This window comes from Oryctolagus cuniculus, chromosome 11, assembly GCF_051225735.1.
Source record: "Oryctolagus cuniculus isolate XC-2025 breed Fujian yellow rabbit chromosome 11, ASM5122573v1, whole genome shotgun sequence".
Taxonomy (NCBI): domain Eukaryota; kingdom Metazoa; phylum Chordata; class Mammalia; order Lagomorpha; family Leporidae; genus Oryctolagus; species Oryctolagus cuniculus.
The window spans coordinates 51,845,246-51,855,888 of NC_142877.1; the positions used below are offsets into that span (position 1 = coordinate 51,845,246).

General features: G+C 38.1%; 1 long non-coding RNA gene across 1 annotated transcript in view; it reads right to left on the reverse strand.

Moving 5' to 3' along the window:
* Window positions 1–9,754, reverse strand: part of LOC149123459 (uncharacterized) — a 40,046-nt gene extending 30,292 nt beyond the window's left edge. Inside the window, exon 1 of the long non-coding RNA XR_016216695.1 lies at window positions 9,442–9,754. This is a non-coding gene — a long non-coding RNA (uncharacterized LOC149123459). The remainder of the gene's footprint in view (window positions 1–9,441) is intronic.
* Between the last annotated feature and the right edge of the window lie 889 nt (window positions 9,755–10,643).

The following is a 10,643-nucleotide window of genomic DNA, read 5'->3' on the forward strand; positions in this document are numbered from 1 at the left end:
TCGGGGTTTCTCTTCCCCCTAACCTTGCAAAGGTTACAAGGCTGCAAGGCTAGAAGAAATCCCAAGAGACAAAGAGCAGGCCTGCGCTCTGGATTTACATATCAATGGGGGAGAGCTAAGGAACTGAGTCACTACAATTCAGTAGCCTAGGCAACCCAGTGGGAGTCCAGAGGAGCCAAAGACTGGAAGCTAAATACCATCAATTCTGCACAGCCGTGCCCTGCGGTGTTACTTACCCCCTGAATAAATAAAATAAATAAATAAATAAAAAGAGAGAGATTTACCACGCATAACCTGAGGGTGTCACCTTTGCACACCCTTAACCTGGAAGAACCAGGCAGAGCTCTCAGGCCGCACCCATCTCAAGCCTCCAAGGCTCCTCCAACAGCAGGCAGTCCACTTAACACGGACACAGTATAAAAAAAAAAAGAAAGAAAAAAAAACGCACAGTGACGCAAGAAGAATTAACTATGCCGAGTAACAAACACAGAAATAGAGGGAGCAAGATCAACGATGACACTATGATGCCTCCAAATAAGCAAAACACCCCAAGCCAAGAGTATGAAGATGATGAGATAGAAGAAATGCAAGATACGGATTTCAAAAATTTATGATAAGAACATTTAGAAGTTTTCAAAAGCAAATCCTTGAACTACAGAAATCCGTAATGGACAACATTGAAAATCTCTCTCGTGAAAACGAAATTTTAAGGAAGAGTCAAAATGAAACTCAGAAACTAGTAGAACAGGAAAGTGTAATAGTCAAGAGAAATCAAAATGAAATGAAGAGCTCAATAGATCAAATGACAAACACATTAGAAAGCCTTAAAAACAGAATGGGTGAAGCAGAAGAGAGAATATCGGACTTAGAAGATAGAGCACAGGAAAACATACAGTCAGACCAAAGAAAAGAAGAGGAAATTAGAAACCTAAAAAATATTGTTGGGAATCTACAGGATACTATTAAAAAAACCAACATTCGAGTTCTAGGAGTTCCTGAAGGCATGGAGAGAGAGAAAGGATTGGAAGGCCTTTTTAGTGAGATACTAGCAGAGAACTTTCCAGGTTTGGAGAAGGACAGAGACATCCTAGTACAGGAAGCTCACAGAACCCCCAATAAACATGACCAAAAGAGATCCTCACCACGACACGTGGTAATTAAACTTACCACAGTGAAACATAAAGAAAAGATCCTAAAATGTGCAAGAGAGAAACGTCAGATTACTCTCAGAGGATCTCCAATCAGACTCACAGCTGAGTTCTCATCAGAAACCCTACAAGCTAGGAGGGAATGGCGAGACATAGCACAGGTGCTAAGAGAGAAAAATTGCCAGCCCAGAATATTATATCCTGCCAAGCTCTCATTTGTGAATGAAGGTGAAATAAAGACCTTTCATAGCAAACAGAAATTGAAAGACTTTGTGGCCACTCGTCCGGCCCTGCAAAAGATACTTAAAGATGTGCTACACTCAGAAACACAGAAACACGGCCATCAATATGAAAGAAGGGAAAGGAAGAACACCTACCAGTAAAAGAGCATGGGAAGCTCAAAGCATATACTAGAAAATATTTCCGGGAAAATGCCAGGGCAAAGTCACTACGTATCAATAGTCACATTGAACATTAATGGTCTGAATTCTTCAGTTAAAAGACACCGTTTAGCTGACTGGCTCACAGAACACAACCCAACTATTTGTTGCCTACAAGAAACACATCTCTCTAACAAAGAGGCATGCAGGCTGAAAGTGAAAGGTTGGAAAAAGATATTCCATGCCAACAGAAACCAAAAAAAAAGCAGGTGTAGCCATATTAATATTAGACAAAATAAACTTTAATACAAAAAATGTTAAGAGAGACAAAGAGGGACACTATATAATGATTAAGGGTTCAATTCAACAGGAAGATGTAACTATTATAAATGTATATGCACCTAATTACAGGGCACCGGTCTATTTAAAAGATATGTTAAGGGACTTAAAGGGAGATTTAGATTCCAATACAATAGTACTGGGGGACTTCAATACTCCACTCTCAGAAATAGACAGATCATCCGGACAGAAGATCAACAAGGAAACAGCAGATTTAATTGACACTATTGCCCAAATGGATCTAACAGATATCTACAGAACTTTCAACCCTACATCTACAGACTTCACATTCTTCTCAGCAGCGCATGGAACGTTCTCTAGGATTGACCACATACTAGGCCATAAAGCAAGTCTCAGCAAATTTAAAAGAATTAGAATCATACCATGCAGCTTCTCAGACCACAGCGGGATGAAGCTGGAAATTAGCAACTCAGGAAACCCCAGAAAGTATGCAAACACATGGAGACTGAACAACATGCTCCTGAATGAACACTGGGTCATTCAAGAAATCAAAAGAGAAATCAAAAACTTTCTGGAAGTAAATGAAGACAACAACACAACATATCAAAACTTATGGGATACAGCAAAAGCAGTATTGAGAGGCAAATTTATAGCAATAGGTGCCTATACCAAGAAATTGGAAAGGTACCAAATAAATGAGCTTTCAGCGCACCTCAAGGACCTAGAAAAACTGCAGCAAACCAAACCCAAATCTAGTAGGAGAAGAGAAATAATTAAAATCAGAGAAGAAATTAACAGGATTGAATCCAAAAAAACATTACAAAAAATCAGCCAAGCGAGAAGCTGGTTTTTTGAAAAAATAAACAAAATTGACACCCATTGGCCCAACTAACTAAAAAAAGAAGAGAAAAGACCCAAATCAATAAAATCAGAGATGAAAAAGGAAACGTAACAACAGACACCACAGAAATAAAAAGAATCATCAGAAATTACTACAAGAACCTGTATGCCAGCAAACAGGAAAACCTATCAGAAACGGATAGATTCCTGGACACATGCAATCTACCTAAATTGAACCATGAAGACATCGAAAACCTAAATAGACCCATAACTGAAACAGAAATTGAAACAGTAATAAAGGCCCTCCCAACAAAGAAAAGCCCAGGACCAGATGGATTCACTGCTGAATTCTACCAGACATTTAAAGAAGAACTAATCCCATTTCTTCTCAAACTATTCAGAACAATCAAAGAAGAGGGAATCCTCCCAAATTCTTTCTATGAAGCCAGCATCACCTTAATCCCTAAGCCAGAGAAAGATGCAGCACTCAAAGAAAATTACAGACCAATATCCCTGATGAACATAGACGCAAAAATCCTCAATAAAATTCTGGCCAATAGAATACAACAACACATCAGGAAAATCATCCACCCAGACCAAGTGGGATTCATCCCTGGTATGCAGGGATGGTTCAACATTCGCAAATCAATCAATGTGATTCACCACATTAACAGACTGCAGAAGAAAAACCATATGATTATCTCAATTGATGCCGAGAAAGCATTTGATAAAATTCAACACCCTTTCATGATGAAAACTCTAAGCAAATTGGGTATAGAAGGAACATTCCTCAATATAATCAAAGCAATTTATAAAAAACCCACAGCCAGCATCCTATTGAATGGGGAAAAGTTGGAAGCATTTCCACTGAAATCTGGCACCAGGCAGGGATGCCCACTCTCACCACTGCTATTTAACATAGTTCTGGAAGTTTTAGCCAGAGCCATCAGACAAGAAAAAGAAATCAAAGGAATACAAATCAAGAAGGAAGAAGTCAAACTATCCCTCTTTGCAGACGATATGATTCTGTACTTAGAGGATCCAAAGAACTCTACTAAGAGACTATTGGAACTCATAGAGGAGTTTGGCAAAGTGGCAGGATATAAAATCAATGCACAAAAATCAACAGCCTTTGTATACACAAGCAATGCCATGACTGAGAAAGAGCTGCTAAGATCAATCCCATTCACAATAGCTACAAAAACAATCAAATACCTTGGAATAAACTTAACCAAGGACGTTAAAGATCTCTACGATGAAAATTACAAAACCTTAAAGAAAGAAATAGAAGAGGATACCAAAAAATGGAAAAATCTTCCATGCTCATGGATTGGAAGAATCAACATCATCAAAATGTCCATTCTCCCAAAAGCAATTTATAGATTCAATGCAATCCCAATCAAGATACCAAAGACATTCTTCGCAGATCTAGAAAAAATGATGCTGAAATTCATATGGAGGCACAAGAGACCTCGAATAGCTAAAGCAATCTTGTACAACAAAAACAAAGCCGGAGGCATCACAATCCAGACTTCAGGACATACTACAGGGCAGTTGTAATCAAAACAGCATGGTACTGGTACAGAAACAGATGGATAGACCAATGGAACAGAATTGAAACACCAGAAATCAACCCAAACATCTACAGCCAACTTATATTTCATCAAGGATCTAAAACTAATTCCTGGAGCAAGGACAGTCTATTCAATAAATGGTGCTGGGAAATCTGGATTTCCACGTGCAGAATCATGAAGCAAGACCCCTACCTTACACCTTACACAAAAATCCACTCAACGTGGATTAAAGACCTAAATCTACGACCTGACACCATTAAGTTATTAGAGAACATTGGAGAAACCCTTCAAGATATTGGCACAGGCAAAGAATTTCTGGAAAAGACCCGGGAGGCACAGACAGTCAAAGCCAAAATCAACTATTGGGATTGCATCACATTGAGAAGTTTCTGTACTGCAAAAGAAACAGTCAGGAGAGTGAAGAGACAACCGACAGAATGGGAAAAAATATTTGCAAACTATGCAACAGATAAAGGGTTAATAACCAGAATCTACAAACAGATCAAGAAACTCCACAAAAACAAAACCAACAACCCACTTAAGAGATGGGCCAAGGACTTCAATAGACATTTTTCAAAAGAGGAAATCCAAATGGCCAACAGGCACATGAAAAAATGTTCAAGATCACTAGCAATCAGGGAAATGCAAATCAAAACCACAATGAGGTTTCACCTCACCCCGGTTAGAATGGCTCACATGCAGAAATCTACCAACAACAGATGCTGGCGAGGATGTGGGGAACAAGGGACACTAACCCACTGTTGGTGGGAATGCAAACTGGTTAAGCCACTATGGAAATCAGTCTGGAGATTCCTCAGAAACCTGAATATAACCCTAACGTTCGACCCAGCCATCCCACTCCTTGGAATTTACCCAAAGGAGTTTAAATTCACAAGCAAAAAAGCGGTCTGCAGCCTAATGTTTATTGCAGCACAATTCACAATAGCCAAGACCTGGAACCAACCTAAATGCCCATCAACGGTAGACTGGATAAAGAAATTATGGGATATGTATTCTTTAGAGTACTATACCGCAGTAAGAAACAACGAAATCCAGTCATTTGCAACAAAATGGAGGAATCTGGAACACATCATGCTGAGTGAAGTAAGCCAGTCCCAAAGGGACAAATACCATATGTTCTCCCTGATCGGTGACAACTGACTGAACACCAAAAAGGAAACCTCCTGAAGTGAAATGGACACTATGAGAAATGGTGACTTGATCAGCATAGCCCTGACTGCTAATGGACAACTTAATACATTATCCCTCATAGTATTTTTTTTGTCTGTTCTACTTAATATGACTGGTTTAATTCTGTAATTATCACACAGTTATTCTTAAGTGTTGAAAATTAACTGAAATGTGATCCCTGTTAAACATAAGAGTGGGAATAAGAGAGGGAAGAGATGTATAATTTGGGGCATGCTCGGGCTGACTTGCCCCAAATGGTAGAGTTGGAAACATACCAGGGGATTCCAATTCAATCCCATCAAGGTGGCATGTACCAATGCCATGTCACTACTCCAAGTGATCAATTTCAGTTCACAATTGATCATAATGAAAGGACTAAGAGTCAAAGGGAGCACATAAACAAGTCTAGTATCTGCTAACACCAACCGATAGAATAAATAAAGGGGAGAGTGATCCAACATGGGAAGTGAGATACTCAGCAGACTCATAGAATGGCAGATGTCCTAAATAGCACTCTGGCCTCAGAATCAGCCCTAAAGGCACTCGGATCTGGCTGAAAAGCCCATAAGAGTATTTCAGGCATGGAAAGCCAAGACACTCTGGCAAAAGATCTCTGTGAGTGAGATCCCAGTGGAAAGAACAGGTCATCAAAGAAGGAGGTACCTTTCTCTGAAGGGAGGAGAGAACCTCCACTTTGACTATGACCTTGTCTAAACAAGATAAGAGTCGGAGAACTCAGAGGGATTCCATAGCCTTGGAAACTCATGACTGGAGCATAGGGAGATTACTGATGCCATAGACAGGAGTGTCAATTGGTAAAGTCAACAACAGGAGTCACTGTGCACTTACTCCTCATGTAGGATCTCTATCCTTAACGTGCTGTACACTGAGGCTTAATGCTATAACGAGTACTCAAACAGTATATTTCACTTTGTGTTTCTATGGGGGTGCAAACGACTGAAATCTTTACTTAATGTACACTAAACTGATCTTCTGTAACAAAAAAAAAGAAAGAAAGAAAGAAAGAAATTATCAATTCCCAACTTGACTCTCACTGGGATTAAACATGACAATAGGTCTGATCTGATTTCATCATCATTTAAAAAAAATCATCTATTATTTTTCACTTTATGTTTCTGTGTGGGAGCAAACTGTTGAAATACTTACTTAAGGTATACTAAGCTGATCTTCTGTATATTAAGAGAATCGAAAATGAATCTTGATGTGAATGGAAGGGGAGAGGGAGTGGGAAAGGGGAGGGTTGTGGGTGGGAGGGACGGTATGGGGGGGGGAAGCCATTGTAACACATGAGTCGTACTTTGGAAATTTATATTCATTAAATAAAAGATAAAAAAAAGAATAATATAACAACAAATGATACACACTATATCAACTATAATCATTTTAATAGTACACCACCTAAATATGCCAATTAAAATATAGAGAATTACATAGTTAAATTTAAAGCAGGGCCTCACCTTTTGCTGTCCATAGATAAACTATTGGAATGTAAATACACATGGAGGGGATTTGAATTAACATTGGCAAAAAGAAAACACATTTTCTTTGCATAGTAGAAATAAATTCAAGAGGTCTGTTGTATAACATGATGAAAATATTAATTATAATATTGTGTACTATAAAATAATTAATTCATTAGGTTATAAAAGTTTTCATTATGCAAAACGGTAATATTATATAATACATATGGTAATTGTCTTTATATATACTCCAAACATCATTTTATGCGCTAAATACATTACATTTTTGTCAACTTAGGATACATATGTGCGGATTTCAAAAGTAAAATAAAATGAAGATATAAAATGATTAAATCAAAAATATGCAGAAACATGGTCCATTTAACACCAGTTACAACAGATAAATCCAATGGTATAAATACCAAACAAGGTGTAATTAGTAGTTATAAATATGTCATTATACAGATACTTTAGCTAACACTAGATGGAGAAAATAAATAGATCACTCCAAGTGTTGTAAAATCACACACATCGGTACATATGGATGAAAAGATAATCCATGTGCTATCAATATTTCCTACAGAATCAGAGTTTATGCACAATCTATAATATGACAGCATTTTGTCATAATGTAAAAAAAAGTTGACCAAGAATTAGCAGATGAGGAACACAAATCATGAAAGATATTGTCACAAATGTCAAACAAAAAGCAAGAAAAATCATGCTTTAGAGAAACAGAATATAAGCAAACAAAAACATCAAACAAGTACCAGGACGTGTTCCTCTGTGGAGGCAGACATAGAAGGGATTGGGAAAACACCTGAACTGACCAAGGCCTCTATATTTTCCTGGATATTGACTTTATGGATGATAACATTCTTATTCAAATTTAGCAGAAAACAAAGATGTCAACAATTCCCTTTGCTTTAAAGTTTTATTACCGTATAATAGGGTTCTATGCAAGTGTATAAATGTATAACACTGAAATCATGGCACACAATGTATAAATAGGTGGCAAAAGTGTAATTAAAAGGCAGCAAGTTTCTACAAATACAATAAAAAAATCTCAGCCCTGGAAACAACCTGTTTATCCCACAGTAACAAGGGACCCCAAACTCAGAAGGCTACCCAGGTTCCCAGACTTTAGGGATCACTTTCAGGAGATGCAGACTAAGGGGATTTACTCTCAGGAACAGAGTAAGGCAAACCTTAGCAGCCAGATAATTTAATTTTGAGAGTTCCACACTTCCTACTTTTCCCTCCCAACAGTCTTCATTGGCTCCCTCCTCCAGGGTCTGAATTCTCACTAGAAATCAAACACTCAAAATCAGTTATGAATCTGATGTTTGCAGGCTTTTTCATCATCACTAACACCAAATGTGTGTTGTTTGCTTAATATCAAACAATACCTCTACAAAACCTATTAACTTTCAAATAATTCAATTCTGATATTATACAGAGTTAGCAGACATCACATATTCAAACATTAGTCCAAACACACCTCAAGCAGATACCAATGAAAAGCATGTCTGTGTTTTTCTGGCTCCATTCCCCATTCTGAAGTTATGCAGAGATCCCATCTAAAGCTATCTTATTAGAATCAGTTTAGCTATTGCCTGAAATTTGTGTATTAGACAGAATCATAGCCACTCTTATCACTCAGGAAATACCTGGGTCTTAAGATCCATGGGCCAGGAATTAAGGAGAAAAGATTTTTTTTCTTTTACCAGTCATGAAAAAAACTCTCAAATTTATAAACCCTTTTGCAGTCAGCAGAATTGGATGTTCTGAGATATTCTCAGTTGCTACAAGTTATCATCTGACTAAACCAACTCTGGATGCACAGTGAAACTACTGTGTTTTCAGCAGTGCATTTGATTTTCAGTTCTCAAACCAGTTAGCTTGGGGTTGGGAGATGGAGAATGATTTGCCTTTACACAGATTTTACTCTCCACACAAGGGTGCAGAGACATTTAATCCCAATTAGGAGAAATCAATCATTGGGAACAGGTGGGACCCTAATGAAGTGATTAGGCTAAATCCATTCATGTGATTGAGTTACTGCTTATTCCCAGGTGTGTGCTATAGAAGTTATTTCATATTTGTCTCTCCTGCACTTCCATTATTTTCTCACATGTTCTCTGTGCCACCCAAGCCTCTGCCAACAAGAGGACCATCAACAGATACTGTTCTCCAACCTTGGACCCAAACCATGAGACGAATACCATTTATTTCTAAATTACTGATACTGTGCTATTCTGTTATTAGCAACAAGAAAACTGACTCAGACTCTAGGAAGAGCTGTGCTGACAGGAATGAATTGTATACCTGTGACCTGGTTTCTCAACTTAAGGATATCAGATCATATTTGGAAGTTCAGTCCTCCATGTGGATTCTGTTATCACCATCAATTTTGAAAGCTGTGAGGCCCCAGTTTTTACACAAACGCTCTTCATTTAGACAGGACAGGACACCAGGGTCATGGCTACTGGCCCAGCTCACAAGGTTACTGGTCTCAGACACTCACCACTTTCCAGCTTCCAAGGAGTCCTAGCATCCTCCTGAGGGTTCCTATGGTAAGGGAAGTTCACAGTGCAGCAAAGGCCTCTCAGGAACAAACTCAGAAAGCCTAGTATTGGGATGCTAGAAAAGAAGACCCGGTGTGGTTCAGCAGTGTTGCCTTAGAGTGCCTGATTTTAAAGTTGCCCTAACCGTGAGCACGGATAGCGTGAGAGAAAATTCAGCCAATCAAAATGCTCCTAGCATGAGGGCAGTAGCTTGGGGTTGTGGCAGGTGGGGAAAGAGAGCAGCTCTGCTGGGTCTCAGGTCTGAAACTGTCTCCTCTTTGCAGCTTGACCCTCCCAACAGCAGGGGCTGCTCTCACCTCCCTGATGATCACAACACCAGAGCTCCCCCTTCCTGCTTTGTCCAGGACCCTGTTAAAATCTTGTGACTCTTGGACTTTCAATAATCTTCTCCTGAGTAACAAAGTGCTGAATCTTTACGGTTTTCTGGGCCTTTTCTTTATGTTATTTATATTCTTGGCCCTTCTTTCAGGTCATTTGACTTTAAAAAATATTGATTCCAGGACTATTTTAAGATACTAAAAAAATATATTACGTAGGTTGACCTTTCTTTCTCTCGTTTCTCAAAGATATTAACTTGCTGGTCTTTATTCTGTTATTTAATACTGTTGTCTGTTTTTTCTTACTGGTATGTCATAACACACTGGATTTATATATTGATCTTACACACAGTAATCTTGCTTAATTCTCTTGTCAGTTTTTATTTGTTTTGGATTTTTTTTTGGATTATCGCATTGTAGAATAGTTTCATTAACATGTATTGACAGCTTGGTTCTTAAAAGCATATCCTTATACATAAAATTTTCTTTTTGTTGTTTCAATTTCCTAACTCACATCCAGGACATTATTTAAGACAGAAAGTGAGAGAGACTTGTACAGGTGTGTTCCCAGGGAAAATAGCTCTCAGCATTCTATGATAATTATGCCGTATATTACATGTTCATTGTAGCCCATCTTATTTATAATGAGTTATAGCTGTTTTTTACTATTTTACTCACAATTTGTTTTTGTGATTAGACCTGAATTTTATTCAAAGATTTTCAACTTTTAATCTCACTGACCATGTGATTTTTTTCCATTTTTCTTCCACATGAGTTATTTACATGGTTTATTTTGAAATATTAACCACCTTGGCAACTTCGAG